Genomic DNA, 17,568 nt, shown 5'->3' with positions numbered 1-17,568 from the left:
GAGGATAAAGGTTCAAGCCAGCACGCAGGAAAGGCTGTGAGACTCTTATCTCCAAATAACCACCAGAAAACCGGAAGTGGCCAAGGAAGTGGCGGAAGTGGTGCTGTGGCTCAAGTGGTGGAGCACTGGCCTTGAGCTGAATTGCTCAGGGACAGCGCCCAGTCCCAGAGTTCAAGCCCCACAACTGACAAAAAAAAAAAAAAAAGGATTGAAAACTTGAAGCATAGGAAGGTGTGCCCAGTTCAAGGGGTGGTGAGGCAAGGACAGTCCAGCTCTGAGCACACAGTAGCCATAGTCACCCAATTAAGTTGTCAATATGGAGAGTGTGGGAGGCTAAGTCATTTACATTTTGAATTTGCATATGAAATTGTGTGGCTTCAATTTCAGAGTGAGGGTCCTAACATTTTCAATACAGCCTTTTATCTTTTCTACTGAACTGGTTTGTTGAACTCCGGGTGACTCAAATTATCTTTTATTAGTGATCGATTGCTTGGCCCTCTAAGGAACTAGCAGTTAAAAAGTTGACTGGGCATAGACTTCTTAAGCTATGTAGAATAGAATGATAATTCCATCATTGTGAAAGTTAAAATGTGTACTGTGAAATATATGCAGTAACTTAAACCCAATAAAAACATTTAAATAAATGTTTAAAAAAGTAGACTAGGGTCAAGAACCAGTGACTCACAATTGTAATTCTAGTGACTCAGGAGGCTGAGGTCTGAGGATGGTGGTTCAAAGCCAGTCTAGGCAGGAAAGTTCATGGGACTATTTGCTCATAGCTCCCCCACCCCCTGCAAAAAAGAGAGAGAGAGAGAGAGAGAGAAGAAAAAAGAATACAAGAAAAAAGCCAGAAGGAGAGAGAGAGAGGGAGAGAGAGAGAGAAGAGAAGAGAAGAGAAAGGAAAAGAAGAAAAGAAAAGAAAAAAAGCCAGAAGTGGAGCTGTGGGCTCATGTGGTAGAGCCTTGTACAAACAAACAAACCTCAGGGACAGTGCCTGGGCCCTGAGTTCCATCCCCAGGACCAGAGCACATACACATACACAATAAGCACACACACGTGATCTGCTGTGGCCTCTGACTGGCATGTCTGGGGTTGTGCAGGGGTTCAGTGAACCCTGGAACTCATAGGCTGGAGACTTAATCACTGAAGACTATGTTAATGGGGCCTAGAGGGAGAACCTTGTATTAGAAATGGCAGCAGTAGCCCCCATGATTTCATGAGGGGTGTGGAGAGAAGAGAGACCCCAGCTAGCAGCCTTGCCAGCTCAACCATGTGATGCCCCTGCATGGTGCCAACCAAGTGCTGACTCTCTGCTCCTGGACATCCAGGATTCCAGAACCATAAAGAATAAACTTCAATAAGTTACCCAGTCTCAGGCTGGGAATGTGGCTTAGTGGTAGATTGCTTGCCTAGCATGCATGAAGCCCAGGGTTCCATTCCTCAGTACTGCATGAACAGAAAAGGCCAGAAGTGGCAATGTGCCTTAAGTGGTAGAGTGCTAGCCTTGAGCAAAAAGAAGCTCAGGGACAGCGCCCAGGCCCTGAGTTCAAGGCCTAGGACTGGCAGCAACAACAACAACAACAAAAGTTACCCAGCCCCAGGTCTTCAGTTATAGGAACAAAAACTGAACTAAGAGCATGTACGCCAGCTCTACCATGAACTCGCCATAGTCTTGTACAAGTGATGTTCAAAGCTCCTTCCTAACTTGTAAAATAAGAATTCGAATGCTTCTGGGTTTCTTTTTCATTCTTACTGCATTGAAGTTTGAACCCAGGGCTTCACACTTGCTAGGCAGAGTAATCTACCACAGAGCTGCCCTGCTTCTCACTTATTTTTTAGGATAGAGTTTCTGCTTCCTGCCTGGGCATGCGCACATGTCATGATCTGCCTATCTGAGGCTTCTATGAGATTTCTGGGGTGACAGCTTCACTCCTTGAAGACAGGGTCTCATTGACTTTTCAGCCCTAGCCAACCTCTAAACAGCAATCCTCCTCATCTCAGCCTCAGGCCATGGCACTCACTTATGAATTGAGTGGGAGTCTAGGAATCTCATGACTGTCTTCCCAGGCTGGCCTCAAACTGCCATCCTCCCAGTCTCGGTCTCCCACATAGCTTAGGATGATAGGCATGCCCACCTCAGCACTCAGCTATGTTGAGAAGGGATCACATGAAATTTTTCTGCCTTGACTGGCCTTAAACTGTGATCCTCCCATTCCCAGCCTCCCAAGTAAAAAGGATTACAGGTATGAGCCACAGATACCCACTCCAATATCTTCTTTATGGGCTTCATTATGTAGAGATAAAATGAAGCTAGCCTAGTGAAAGAGAGAATGCGAGTAAAGAAATTCATCCTGACTTCTGTAACTCTATAGTTTTATGGTTCTAAACATGGCTATGTGAAAATAAGAATCTCTAAGATTTATCTTCCCTGGCTGGCTTTGGACCTCAATCCTCAGAGCTCAGCCTCTTGTGCAGCTAGGATTATAGGATCGAGTTACTGGTATCCTGCCCAGGCTTGTGTGTTGAGCCTAGGGCTCACAATTTTTTCTTTAAGTGAGGGAATAGATCTTTGTGTTGGTCTCAAGTTATGATCCTCCTGATCTCTGCCTCCTAAGGCAGCTGAAATGAAAGACATGTGCAACCACCACTCCTGGCTGATTTTTTTCTTTATCAGTCTTCATGAAATCAATACAGTTGTGCTATTACTATTACTTCTTGACATCTAACAGCAGCAGATACCAAAGCTTGTGGACAAAGTGAATGTCATTCTATTTCTGTCTGCTCTTGGCTCAGCCACGATGGACACATCTAGGAGCAACTTGTTTTAGGCTCCATCTCTGCACAGCTCGGATGCACATCTAATGACTGGCATGAAGACCTTTTGTCCTGGAAATGTCAGTGCTAACATTTGAATGTCACCCATGAAATGTGCCTATGGTTTGATAGTGACATTCGACAGAGATTTCAGGCTCAAAACCTAAAGCCTCCACTGACCTATTATGCTGCCAAAGGACACATGCAGTATTAGGTGGAGGCCCACAGTGTTCCCTATCCTTATGCAGGCTGGGAATAAAACTCTTCCTTGTAGGAAACAGACAGACCTTCTTTATTTATTTTTTATTTTGGCCAGTCCTGGGCCTTGGACTCAGGGCCTGAGCACCGTCCCTGGCTTCTTCCCGCTCAAGGCTAGCACTCTGCCACCTGAGCCACAGCGCCCCTTCTGGCCGTTTTCCATATCTGTGGTGCTGGGGAATCGAACCCAGGGCTTCATGTATACGAGGCAAGCACTCTTGTCACTAGGCCATATTCCCAGCCCCCCCCCCTTTTTTTTTGCCAGTCTTGGGGCTTGGACTCATGGCCTGAGCACTGTCCCTGGCTTCTTTTTGCTCAAGGCTAGCATTCTGCCACTTGTGCCACAGCGCCACCTCTGGCCATTTTCTGTATATGTGATGCTGGGAAATTGAACCCAGGGCTTCATGTATAAGAGGCAAGCACTCTTGCCACTAGGCCATATTCCCAGCCCCAGACAGACCTTCTCTGTAGGCAAACATCGCTTGTCAGCCATGTTATTGGTTGGAGTCCTGGATCACTTCTACCTTCCTACCTTTCACTTGAAAATGGGTTATCATGTTTGGCAGTCAAAATATCATCCATGAGCAGATAGATGGCCAAAGTAATTGTTGGGTAAATAAAATAACGTGTGTGTGTGTGTGTGTGTGTGTGTGTGTGTGTGTGTGTGTACATGCCAGCACTAGGGACTGAAATGATTTCAGGGCCTTGTATTCTTGTTTCACTTTTTCACTCAAGGCTGGTGCTCTACACTTGAGCCACACTTCCATTTCTAGCTTTTTGCTGGTTACTTGGAAATAAAGAATTTCATGGACTTCCCTTCTGGGGCTGGCTTTGAACCTTGATTTTCATATTTCAGCGTCCTGGGTAGCTAGGATTACAGGTGTGAGCTCCTGAGGCCCTGGCTAATCTTTTTTTTTTTTTTAATTATTACTATTATTTTATTTTTATTTTTATTTTTTGCCAGTCCTGGGGACTGAACTCTGGGCCTGAGCACTGTCCCTGGCTTCTTTTTGCTGAGGGCTAGCACTCTACCACTTGAGCCACAGCACCACTTCTGGCTTTTTCCATATATGTGGTGCTGAGGAATTGAACCCAGGGCTTCATGTATACGAGGCAAGCGCTTTACCACTAGGCCATATTCGCAGTCCCCCGCCCCCCCCCCCCCCCCGGCTAACCTTTTACTCTGCACCTCTGCTGAGGCAAAGAAGAGAGCAATCTTTGTAGTGCTCAAGGCCTTGCTTCAGTATCTTTTCATATGGTCATCTAGGTAAGTTGAATCATGGGTCCTTTAAGAACTCTTTGTAGTAATAATGAAGATGACAGAATTAATAGTAACTTTGTGTGGCTGGAAGACATTGCTCAAGTGAGGAAGGAGAAAAGTTATTCTGGAGCCAGTTTGCTAGGTTTGTGCTGAACAGCCCTGTCATTTTGTGACAGGTCCCTGCTAGCAAATGACGAAACAAAAGACAATGTGTTTCAACTCTGTTGTTTGACCTTTGAGAATATTTGTTTTTCGGCAAGTTTCCTTCATATCAGGCCATAGGAGTTGTGCAACTGTCAGAGTTTCCCTTCCATCTGCCTTATTAAGCTGAAATATGGGGAAGGTCATTTCTCAAAAGGTCTTCTTCCCTCTCAATTGATTTTTAGGGATTTTAGGAAAATTCTGTTTCTGAAAAATTTGTGATTTCATTAACTGAGCTGTTCAGAAACTCCAAGAGCCCCTTAACAAAGAAATAATGTCTGATCAACTTACCTATTCCTCCTTTTTCAAATACATTTTTGCTTTTTCAACTTGTGAATTAAATAATACCACTTCCTAATTTATTAACTTCCTCAGAATAGAAATCTAGACTCTGAGTGCTGATGGTTCATGCCTGCAATCCTAGCTACCCAAGAGGCTGAGATCCAAAGGGTTACTGTTTGAATGAAGCTACCCCCAAGAGGGAGGGAAGCAGGGAAGGAGGGAGCATTGGAAGATATCACATCAAATTAACTTCTGACTTAGAAGGCAACAAGTTTGACATGTATGTGTATGTGTGTTTACATGTATGGATTTCTGAATTTGTCAGTCCAGTACTGGAAGAAGTGTTCCAGCTCAGTAGTGCTCTTTTCTTTTTTTTTCTTTGGCAGGCCCTGGGGCTTAAACTCAGGGCCTGGACACTGTCCCTGAGCCTGTTTGTGCTCAAGGCTTGGGCACAAAGTGAGTCACAGGGCCACTTGAGTCACAGTGCCACTTCTGGCTTTTTTGGAGTCATTTATTGGAGATAAGTGTCTCACAGACTTTCTTGCTGTGGCTGGCTTCAAACTATAATCGTCAGATCTCAGCCGCCTGAGTAGCTAGGATGACAGGTGTGAGCTAGTGGCGCTCCATTTCAGTAGTGCTTGTGATAGGAAATGTCAACACAGAGACCTGAGCTCAAGACCTGAGAGTCTCACAGTGGTGCAAGGCAGGCACAGGGTCAAGTAGCTGGCCTCTGTTCTTGAACCATTTCCAGTCTTTGGGTGGGAACCACAAACTGTCTGGGTGAACCAGGAGCATCCACTGGTGCATCATGGGAGAAAAAGGGAACCGTGGCTGGGGACAAGTGGACCACCTTTCTGTGGGGTGGGAAAGGGAGAAGAGAGAACTCAAAAGATAGGATGCAGTCTGGGACTGGAGACCCAGCTCTAAGAAATCACATTGATAGAGGAGGAAAGATTCCTATCTGAACTTCAAAACAAACAAACTTGATCATCCGTTTTGAATCAGTGGCTTTCAGACATTTCAAAGGTTTTGACCAAGAATCTAACCAAAGCCTTATTTTTACAAGAGTTACCGGCTCAAGCTGAAGCCATTCTTCCCATCTTCTCCCCAGAGTTTCAAGTCTGGCACTCATTGTCTACACCATGGCTCCTAGGCTGTTATAGAAACTTAGCTTTCCTTTTAGTATTAGTGACTGAAATCCTTTCCTTACATAGCTCAGAGTTCCTGTTAATTCACTCGGAAGATTCCATATTCTCTATTCTTTTTTTTTTTTTTCTTGCCAGTCCTGGGCCTGGGACTCAGGGCCTGAACACTGTCCCTGGCTTCTTTTTGCTCAAGGCTAGCACTCTACCACTTGAGCCACAGTGCTTCTTCTGGCCTTTTCTATATATGTGGTGTTGAGGAATCAAACCCAGGGCTTCATGTATACGAGGCAAGCACTCTTGCCACTAGGCCATATTCCCAGCCCTGCAACTATGAAAATAGATCCAGGAAATCTGTTGAAATTGTTTTGGGAAGTAAGGAAGGAAGACAAGGAAGAGACTGAAAGGTTAGATTGATCAGAATACAGTGAATTAATTGGGCCACAATGAATGTACCCCCCCCCCACCTGCTGCTGTATAACTAATGTGAGCTAACACAAAAAGAAATTCAAACCACCTCCCACCAGATAAAGGTGAAGTATGCATCTTGTACTCTATGAAAACCAGGTGATAGGGAAACATGTAATGTGGTCATTTGTTGATGATCAGAGAAACGTGTGTTTCACTGAATCCATGTTTCCACAAGATGTGTTCAAAGTTCAGGCCTATTAAATGGAGGGCTTCATTCTATGGTTGACAGCCACGTGCAGTGAATATAGTACAGGAAAAACTCACACTGGATATTGCCATGAAAACTAGTATTCAAAGGGTTTAAACCAAATCATTCCAATGGAACTATTTCTCTCTTTCTGTGTGTGTGTGTGTGTGTGTGTGTGTAAGCTTTTTTGTTCAAGGCTAGCACTCTACCACTTGAGCCACAACTTCACTTCCAGCTTTTTTTTGGTGGTTAACTGGAGATAAGAGGCTCAAAGACTTTCTTGAGTGGGCAGGCTTTGAACCATGATCCTCAGACCTCAGCCTCCAGAGTAGCTAGGATTACAAGTGAGAGCCACCACAGCCTAGATTAATTCTTTTTTTTTTTTTTAATCCTACTTGTTTGTTTTTATTTTCCTTTGAGGCAGGGTTTCTCTGCAGTAGCCCTGCCTGGGTTCCAAACTCTCTGTCCTCCAGCTTTAGCTGCTAGGATTACAGGCGTGCCCCACCACACCCAGCATTTTAGAGCTCTTTAGTTCTTAACTGTAAGAGTTCTCTGAGGTTATTTGTGCTTACAAGGCACTCTGGCCTAGTGCATTTAGCAAACACAAAAATAAAAGATGTTTGTTTAAAAAAAATTAAGGGAAGCGAGATTAACATTTGGTTGTCTCCAGGCAATCTTCTCCATCCCTAAATTCTTGTTCATTTGTGCCACAGCTAGGATAAACCTGCCTGACTTACCAAACCTCCTCAATGAGCCAAGGAACTGCCAAGTGCTACTGGGGAACCTGGTGCAAGGCGTCCTTCTAATTCTTCGGTTGTCCTTCTAATTCTTCAGTTACCCGTGCTGTGAAATGGAAACGATAACATGAGTGACCCCCAATCAGCCATTAATAAATACTGAATGGATGGGGGAGGGGTGTTTTGCTATTACTCCCTAATAAGTCAGGGCTGGCACAGAATCACAAGGAAAGCTACTGGCCCATACACAAGTTAAGAAAGGAGGTCATATCTTCCCTCCTACCTGTCCTTCCCTCCACACCCCAGTTTTGCAAGGCTCCTCAGATTCATATTAGCCAAATGATGTTCAAGGATAGGAGGAATACACTGGAAGAGCCCAGAGCTCCCAAGATTGCAAAACTCTGCTCCGCTGCCTGTTAGCTGGGTGATCCTGGGCATTGGACACAACCTCTCTGAGCCTCGTGTTTCCTCTATCCAATGAGCCAAACATGACTCAGCTATGCTGAGACATCATGAGGACTGGGCCCTGGCAACTTGCCACTGATAAAATGTTCAGTGAAGGGCAAGTCATGATTACTAGATTCATTTGAAATTCTTTCCACAGGGGCTGGGGATATGGCCTAGTGGCAAGAGCGCTTGCCTCGTATACATGAGACCCTGGGTTCAATTCCCCAGCACCACATATACAGAAAACGGCCAGAGGTGGCACTGTGGCTCAAGTGGCAGAGTGCTAGCCTTGAGCAAAAAGAAGCCAGGGACAGTGCTCAGGCCCTGAGTCCAAGCCCCAGGACTGGCAAAAAAAAAAAAAAAAAAAAAAAAAAAAAAAATTCTTTCCACAAAGGCACATTACACAGTGATCTTTGAGAGTCAACCCTCAAACACTGATATGTGTGTGCATATGTGCATATACGCCAGCACTGGGGCTTGAACTCAAGGTCTCCAGCCCTCACTTGGCTTTTTCATTCAAGGAAAACACTCTATTACTTGAGCCATTTCCTCACTTCTGGCTTTTTACTGGTTAACTGGAGATGAAAGTCTCTTGGATTTGTCAGTCTGGGCTGGCTTTGAACCTTGATCCTCAGATCTCAACCTCCTGAGTAGCTAGGATTACAAGTGTGAGCCATCTGTACAGGGCTAAACATGGTTTGAAGTATTCTCAGTTGCTATTGTACCTGTTACAGCTGGCCTTTTTGCCCAGATACAAATAAAATGTCCTAACTGGGGCTGAGAATGCGGCTTACGGGGAGAGGGCTTGCCTAGCATGCATGAAGTCCTCAGTACCACATGTATAGAAAAAGCTGGAAGTGGCACTGTGGCTCAAGTGGTAGAGTGCTAGCCTTGAACATAAAGAAGCCAGGGACAGTGCTCAGGCCTTGAGTTCAAGCCCCAGGACTAGCAAAAAAAAAAAAAAATGCCCTAACTGCTCAGTTCTAGAGCTTTTCACTAGGTAGCTTCTTAACAGCCGATTTTATTGTAACTTCACCATGAATGAGGGCCTGAGAGTCCCTCCTATTCCTACCATGCAAGTTCATGACCTACCTTAGGTAAGAGAATAATGAGCTACCATCCAACTCAGTAATCATTTGTTCCAAAGTTCTCCCCAATGCAATGGCCAAACCAACTAAGCTTTTGATTAACATACAGTACTTACAGGAACTTTGACCCACAGAAACCTGGCTTTGCGTGGCTTTCTCTGAGTCCGCCCCGTACCATGAGTGCCCATTTGAAGGGTAATAAAAGACCAACTGTTTGCTTATAGCAAATGGAGGTGGGGCTAAGAGCATTACACACACAGCCTTTATCTCTGTTCTCCAAGCCTTGGCAAAGGAGTCTGCAGCCCACAGGTCAATTTGGGGAGTGAACAGAGTACGTGGCATGGATTTCTACACTGAAATACACCCCAGGTTCTACCTGGCATTTTGAAACATCAGTTCCTTAAGAAATATAGCCAGGCGCTGGTGGCTCTGGCCTGCAATCCTTGCTGTTCAAGAGGCTGAGATCCAAGGTTTGCAGTTTGAAGCCTGATTGGGCAAGAAAGTCTGTGAGACTTCATCTCCAATGAACCAGCAAAAAGTCAGAAGGGGAGACATAGCTTAAGGAGTAGAGTTGCCAGCCTTGAGTGAAAATGCTAAGAAGACAGAACACAGGCCCCGAGTTCAAGTTCCATGACTGGTTCCCAACAAAATAACCACAAAAGAAAAGTACATATGGTCCGAGGATCAGTGAGCAGAGTCGAGATGAAGCGTGTTATAACCAGCCAGACGTGACCATGGGGGACACGCTGCTCCTCCATGGTTCCTGGCGCCCCTGGATTGTGATATTATAAAACTAGAGTCAGACACAGGAGGGAACCACGAAGTTGAGTCCAACTGCCTGCCTGCTCTGGGAAAACAGCAATCTTCTCCATCTCAGAGGACACCGTGCTTACAGACTGAGTCTTCAAAGAGGTGATTAAGGTTGACTTGAAGTGCCCACTTTACCACGTGAACCCCACTTTACCATATGAACCCCACTTTACCACGCGAACCTGAGATAAGCAGGCCTTGTGAGAAGACCCAGGACAAGCCCATTAGGGCTCAGTCGGTCTAGAACTCTAACCGCTGGGCCACCTAGAATGCCTCGAACCCTGAGCCAATCAGATTTGTACCTGTGTCCTAATCTTGCATGCTTTAACACCTGATTGTTGTAACTTTGTTTTTTGCCTTTATAAGCCCTGTGTAATCATAGCTCAGGGCTGGCTCCTAACCTCCGTTGTGTCGGTGGGTAGGACGAGGCCCCGAGCCGCGGCTCGCTTGAATAAAGTCTTGCGTTGCTATTGCGTTTCAGAATGTCTGAGTCTCGGTGGTCTTCTTGGTGGTGGTCTCGCGACTTGGCACAACAGACTGAAGTCGCTGGGGCAAGCCCTAATGCAGTATGGCTCCCGTCCTTACAAGACGAGCATATGAGGACGCTGACCATGGGATGTCCAGGGGAGGGCTGGGTGTGGGCCATCTGCTGGCCAAGAAGAGACTACAGGAGGAATCAACCCTGCTCACACTCCCCACTCCACCCCATCCCTTGCACCAAGGTTTGAATTCAGGGCCTCATGCTTGCCCTGTTTGCTTGCTTGGCTGGTGTTCTACCACTGGAATCATGCTTTCAACCTAGCTTTTTGCTAGCTAATTGGAAATAAAATCTTAAGACTTTTTCTGCCTTGGCTAGCTTAAATCCAAGATCTTCAGATCTCAACCAGAGTAGCTAGGATTACAGGAACATGAACCCTACAAGTCGCCTTGATATAGGACCTTAATATGGGATTCATTTCAGAATAATACATTTCTACAGTCAAAGACCTCAGTCTAAGTACTTTGTTATGACAAACACACGGATAGTTCTATCTTACTTCCTAGATTCTCCAACCTTATGCCTCAGGATAGGGCAGGTCACAAACTGCAAAGTAAGCTAAAAGTACAATTAGAGTAGTGTACGGTGGTGGGAGCTGCGAGGACAAACCTAGAAACCATAATACAGTGAGGCTTTTCAATTTGGCTGTGGCATGGCGCTGGTGGCTCAGGCCTGTAATCCTAGCTACTCAGGAGGCTGAGATCTGAGGATTGTGGTTCAAAGCCAGCCCGGGCAGGAAAGGCAGAAAACCAGAAGTGGCACTGTGGCTCAAAGAGGTAGAGAATTAGCCCTGAGCTGAAGAGCTCAGGGACAGGCCCCAGGCCCAGAGTTCAAGCCCTATGACCACCAACAAATATACACATACATATACATGTGTAAACACACACACACATATTGGCTGTAGCTTGAGTGTGCAACCTCTAGGCTAAAGCATCACCGTTGGGACAATGACATCCACCATTACTCAAGTGTGGTGGCATACATGTACTTGGGAGACAGAGATAGAAGATCATGAGTTCAAGGTGAGTCTGAACTATATAGTGAGACCTTGCCTCAAATCAACTCATAAAACAAAAGCAAGTTAAGTCTTGAAAAAAAAAAACACTTTTCACATTTTCAACAAACATTAATTGAAAACACCTTCTGCAGGCTATGCTCTATGCCAGGTGCCAGAATAAGGCTTGTAAATACAATGGATGGATGCAGTTGCTACTTTCAAGGGACTCCTGGTTGGACAGTGAGCTCAGGCACTGAGCTAAGCTGGAAAAACCAAGTTAAAATGACAAAGCCACTGCTTCCCAGGAAGCCCAGATTAGTTGAAAGAAGACCTTACAAAACATGGTGACTTGTCTGGGAATGTGGCTTAACAATAGAGTGCTTTAGCTAAGGCTACCCAAATAGAAAGACAGCCAACGATATGGGAAAGGATATTTACCAGCACAGCAACAGACAAAGGCCTGATATCTGTCATCTACAGAGAACTCAAAAAACTAAGCCCCTCCAAGACCAGTAAACCTATTAGGAAATGGGCAAAAGAGCTAAAGAGAGACTTCACAAGAGAAGACATAAAAATGGCAAAGAAACACATGAGGAAATGCTCAACATCCCTGCTAGTAAAGGAAATGCAAATAAAAACAACCCTGAGATACCACCTCACCCCAGTTAGAATGGCCTATACTCTGAACTCAGGAAACAACAAATGCTGGAGGGGCTGTGGGGAAAGAGGAACCCTTCTCCATTGTTGGTGGGAGTGCAAATTAGTACAACCACTTTGGAGAACAGTATGGAGGTTTCTCAAAAAGCTCAATATAGACCTACCCTATGACCCAGCCATACCACTCCTAGGCATCTATCCTAAACAGCAAAACCCAAGATATCAAAAAGACATTTGTACTTCCATGTTTATCGCGGCACAATTCACAATAGCCAAAATATGGAAACAACCCAGATGCCCCTCCACAGACAAATAGATCCAAAAAATATGGTACTTATACACAATGGAATACTACATAGCGATTAGGAATGGTGAAATATTGTTATTCGCAGGGAAATGGTCAGAACTCGAACAAATAATGTTGAGTGAGACAAGCCTAGAACACAGAAAACAAAGGGGCATGATCTCCCTGATATGACTGTTAACAAAGGGAGACGGAGAGACAGTAGAGACCAAGTCTGTGAATACTGTATATGTTCTTGATACATTGTATATTGTATATATGTCTACCTGACCTAGATAAGGGATAGAAAAACAGGTCGTAAGATATCACAAGAAATGTACACACTGCCCTACTATGCAACTGCACCCTTTTTGCACAACACCTTGTAAAAAAATTTATGTTCAATTAATAAAAAAAAACAAAACAAAACAGTAGAGTGCTTGCCTAGCATGCATGAAGCCCTGGGTTCGATTCCTCAGCACCACAAAAACAGAAAAAGCCAGAAGTGGCACTGTGGCTCAAGTGGTAGAGTGCTAGCCTTGAACAACAAGAAACCAGGGACAGTGCTCAGGCCCTGAGTTCAAGCCCTAGGACTGGCAAACAAACAAACAAAAAACATGGTTACCTGGGTATGGCACACAAGGAGCAATGGCACCGGGGAAATTGACACTAAGTCTGTCTGGACTGTTCAGGAAGATGTGAGCCAAGTCACAGGACAGTTTGGAGCCAGGGAGGAAGGAGGAGAAGAGGACATCTTCCAGACAGAAGGAATGGCAGTTCTTGGGTGCAAGGACAGGAGAGAATGGCACTGGGTTGAACAGAGGCAGGCAGAAGTGGAGCGCACATCGGATCACACAGGAAGAGGGGAATTTAACCAGGAAGGGAACCTTCCAGAATCCCAGGCTAGAGAGAGCACTTTGACCCCACTGCATAGTACACTCGGGGCATGGCAGCCTGTCAGAAGAAGACAAAGGGGAGCTAGGGCCACAGACGCAGAGATCTGTGCCAGGGATGCAAACCTGAAATGCTCATAGTGTTCAGCCATGGCCTTCGGTGGCCATGCCCAAGGGCACTGAGCGCAGGAAACAAATAGGGCTTTCCAACCCGGGAGCCCCTTTGATGGAGGAGAGAATGCATTTCTTTTCATTTTTATTTTAGTGTGTGTGTGTGTGTGTGTGTGTGTGTGTGTGTGTGTGTGCAAGTGAACTCAAGACTTGGGTGCTGTCCCTGAGTATTTTTGCTCAAGGCTACTGCTCTACCATTTGAGCCATAGCTCTACTTCCTGTGTTTTTTGTTTTTTTTTTTTTTCTGGTTAATTGGAGATAAGAGTTTCATGGACTTTCCTGCCTAGGTTGGTTTTGAACTGTGGTCCTCAGATCTGTCCCCTGAGTAGGTAGGATTACATGTGTGAGCCACTGGTGCCCAGCAAAATTCTGTGTGGTGTGTGTGTGTGTGTGTGTCTGTGTGTGTGTGTGTGTATACACACGCGTGCATGCCAATTCTGGGACTTGCACTCAGGGCTTGGGAGCTGTCCTTGAGCTTTATTTCTTCTCAAGGCTAGCACTCTACCACTTGAGCTACAACTCCATTTCCAGCTTGTTTTGGTAGTTAATTGGAGATAAAAAGGGCTGGGAATATGGCCTACTGGCAATCGTGCTTGCCTCCTATACGTGAAGTCCTAGGTTTGATTCCTCAGCACCACATATATAGAAAAGGCCAGAAGTAGTATTGTGGCTCAAGTTGGCAGAGTGCTAGCCTTGAACAAAAAGAAGCCAGGGACAGTGCTCAGGCCCTAAGTTCAAGCCCCAGGACTGTCAAAAAAATGGAGATAAAAGTCTCACAGAAGGCTGGGAATGTGGCTTAGTGGTAGAGTGCTTATCTACCATGCATGAAGCCCTGGGTTTATTTCCTCAGTACAACAGAAACAGAAAAGGCCAAGAATGGTGGCATGGGTCAAGTGGTAGAGTACTATCCTTGAGCAAAAGCAGCTCAGGGACAGTGCCCAGACCTTGAGTTCAAACCCCAAGACTGGAGAAAAAAAAAAAAAGTCTTATGGATTTTCTTTCCCAAGCTGGCTTTGAATCACAATCCTTAATCTCAGCTTTCTGAGCAGCTACAATTACAGGTATGAGCCAAAATGCATCTCTTAAAGAAACTTTAATTCTACTTTTCACATCAGGAAATTAACCTCACCCTTCTTTTTAACCTGACAATACCACATGTAACTGTTTAGTTTCCTCATTCTAAATATAGAGCCAAGAATGATAGCATATGACTACAATTCCATCACTCAGGAGGCTAAGGCAGGAGGATTGTGAAGTCAAGGCCAGCCTGTACTACAGGCCAGCAAGACTGTCTATCTGTCTCTGTCTCTGTCTCTCTCTATATATATACATATACATATATATACACATTACACATATATACATATATATGGATAAGAACAGTGATTCCCTTGTATGGAATTATTGAGTTAATTAATCTAGTACTTAAGTATAATAAATGCTAATTAAAACAGAAATAAACCTGAAAGAACAAATGAGAAATTAATGATTGTGCAAGTAATGACAATCCTCTCTCTTAGTGAATATGAACCAAATTTAAACAACAATCATAGCCACATAGGTAAAACATATCTAATTATCTGGGAATGGAGGTGGGTGCGATTTCTCTGAATCTCCCTGAGGCTTTCAACAGCATCCTAGAAGAGTTCACTCTGTGTGTGTGTGTGTGTGTGTGCGCGTGCATTACTTTAAGAATTCAAGAGACTGCCTGCCAAGAATCATGACAGAACTTTTTAGAAAGATGAATATTTGCAGTATTGGGGGGGGGGGGTTTTGGAGTACTGAGGCTTAAACTCAGGGCCTCAGGCTTGTGATTGGCTTTTTTGCTTAAGACTGGTACTCTACCACTTGAGCCACACCTCTATTCCCAGCTTTTTGGTAGTTAATTGGAGATAAGACTCATGGACTGTATGCGTTGGCTTTGAACTTGGATCCACAGATCTCAGCTCCTGAGTAGATGAGCCACCAGTTCCTGGCTTGAAATTTCAGTATCTTGATTTGGGGCACTGGTTCCATATGTTGTACAGGTGTTAAAAGTCATCACTTGGGCTGGGGATATAGCCTAGTGGCAAGAGTGCCTGCCTCGGATACACGAGGCCCTAGGTTCGATTCCCCAGCACCACATATACAGAAAACGGCCAGAAGCGGCGCTGTGGCTCAAGTGGCAGAGTGCTAGCAGCCTTGAGCGGGAAGAAGCCAGGGACAGTGCTCAGGCCCTGAGTCCAAGGCCCAGGACTGGCCAAAAAAAAAAAAAAAAAGTCATCACTTGAGATGTGTGAAATTTATAACCTCTAGATAATTCCTCTATAAAGACTGAAGGGAAAAAGATGGCAGAAAAGGCTCCTGGGGGGAGACTCGGTATTGATATTCCAAAGAGAAGGGGGAAATATTCGCACGAAAGAGCTGGTCCATTTCCAAATGCGCTCTCTTGGAACGGATGAAACTGGCCAGGAATGCAGAAGGCCTTCCTTATGCAAGACACACTTCTTCACCTTTACTATCAATGTAAAGAACAGCATCTCCCACCCTGCACTTCACTGCCTGGGCTGCCCTCTTGTGGTTTGGAGATGTATTTCCTGAGACAAAGTGGGCACAAGCTCTGTATTCCCAGCCTGGGGATACAGAGAGCCCTGTGCCCGCTTGCAGTATTAAGCACCTAAGAAAATAGTGTTGTCACAAAATAGTAGAGTTGAGACTGATGGAATTCAAAGGTGATTCACTCTCAATGTAACCTGCTGCTTAACTGGAATGTGCCTCCGCCCCTACTTTCACTTTTGCGACGTGGAGCCAGCCAATCAGAAGTGAGCACGGGTCTGAACACAGGCCAATGGCAAGAAGGCAAAACTAAGTTCCCAGTGACCCTCCCCTCGGCTACTCAATATTCCCCAGGTACCCTTCCGCAGAGAAAAGAGGGTTGTGCTAAGAGCCTGATGTGTACGCAGGTGTAAAGGTCACCAGGATTCTAGCCTACCTAGAGTCATTTCAAGGGTTCATGGCTACAACCCCAGGGCCCAGCATGGTGCCTGGCAGAATGAGCTCAGCAGAAATAGAAGCCTTCAGGCCCATGGTGAGGACTTGGTCAGCTGATTGCACTTCCTCCACAACTCGGCTAGCAGAACTGCCACAAGACATTTCCAGTCACTCTGAGTCCTCTGTCATCATTTCCTGTCCTCTTTCTTTTAAAGTGCAAACTGACAGACACCACACCACACATTTAAGTACTAAGTCAAATAGGCCTGCATGGAAAATACCAGGAAAAAATAGGCTCTGCAAAAAGAACTTTCAAAAAATAATAATAATTTGGCTGGGAATATGGCTTAGTGAAAGAGTGCTCGCCTTGCATGCATGAAGCCCTGGCTGGGTTCGATTCCTCAGCACCACATAAACAGAAAAGGACGGAAGTGGTGCTGTGGCTCAAGAGTGCTAGCCCTGAGCAAAAAAGAAGCCAGGGACAGTGCTCAGGCCCTGAATTCAAGCCCCAGGATGAGCAATGATAATAATAATTTTTTTAAAGAAAAAAGGCTCGGGCTGGGAATGTGGCCTCGTGGTAAAGTGCTCATCTCGTATACATGAAGCCCTGGGTTCAGCACCACATATATAGAAAAAGCCGGAAGCGGCGCTGTGGCTCAAGTGGTACAGTGCTAGCCTTGAGCAAAAAGAAGCCAGGGACAGTGCTCAGGCCTGAGTTCAAGCCCCAGGACTGGCAAAAAAACAAAAAACCCAACCAAAAAAAAGGCAAAAGGCTGGCAGACTGACCTTGATGTCCTGAATATCACCTGAGGCGGGACCCTCAGCTGACTCATGATCAAATGTGGGTAGCTCATGGCTAGAATCCTAGCAACTCAGGAGGATCATCATTGAAGACCAGCCTGAGCAGAGAAATACCCCATTTCTATAACCAGCAAAAGGCCAGTCTCCAATGGGAGAGCCCCTGCATAGCAAGAAAGCCAAGCGATACTGGGCGGTCCTGAGTTCAAGCACTGGTACCACAAGAAAAAAAACAACAACTTGATAAAGCCTACAGTAGCTTTATAAAAATTAAGCCTACATTATTTTTTAAAATCCACACTTTCATGGTACCTTCTATTCTCAACCCTTTTATATATTATTTCATTGAAGCCCCTCAAGATATACCCTAGTATACAACTCTGAAAGCTTAGAACTTATGTTTTACAAATGAGGAAACTGAGGCTGGGGGTGGGAATCAAGTGACTACATACAAATCAGTTTGTATGGATTGGGATCTGAAGTTTGATATTCATGATCTTCTTTTACAACACCCGTTTTATCAACACAGGCTGTCTTCCTGACACGTTCTGGTCTCTCATTGG

At 45.1% G+C, this 17,568-nt stretch overlaps 1 protein-coding gene and 1 long non-coding RNA gene across 5 annotated transcripts in view; both read right to left on the bottom strand.

Annotated features, from left to right (window-relative positions):
- Rbm47 (RNA binding motif protein 47) overlaps nt 1–17,568 on the bottom strand; it is a 135,820-nt gene that overhangs the window by 68,327 nt on the left and 49,925 nt on the right. Inside the window, exon 1 of one of the 4 annotated variants that reach the window (XM_048364389.1) lies at nt 7,354–7,435. The exons of the other annotated variants lie outside the window; for them this stretch is intronic. The gene's annotated coding sequence lies outside the window, so the exon portion shown is untranslated. Of the gene's footprint in view, nt 1–7,353; nt 7,436–17,568 lie in introns of those variants that run through there. 4 annotated transcript variants of the gene reach the window in all.
- LOC125364739 lies at nt 1,379–6,755 on the bottom strand. The gene is made up of 3 exons (XR_007213564.1): nt 6,266–6,755; nt 5,583–5,588; nt 1,379–1,389 (listed from the first exon to the last, which is right to left on the bottom strand). It is a non-coding gene; the product is annotated as an uncharacterized LOC125364739 (long non-coding RNA).

This window comes from Perognathus longimembris, chromosome 16 (assembly GCF_023159225.1).
Source record: "Perognathus longimembris pacificus isolate PPM17 chromosome 16, ASM2315922v1, whole genome shotgun sequence".
In the NCBI taxonomy this organism is placed as follows: Eukaryota; Metazoa; Chordata; class Mammalia; order Rodentia; family Heteromyidae; genus Perognathus; species Perognathus longimembris.
Note: the sequence above shows the minus strand (reverse complement) of the source record. Positions and strands in the feature narration are given on the sequence as shown.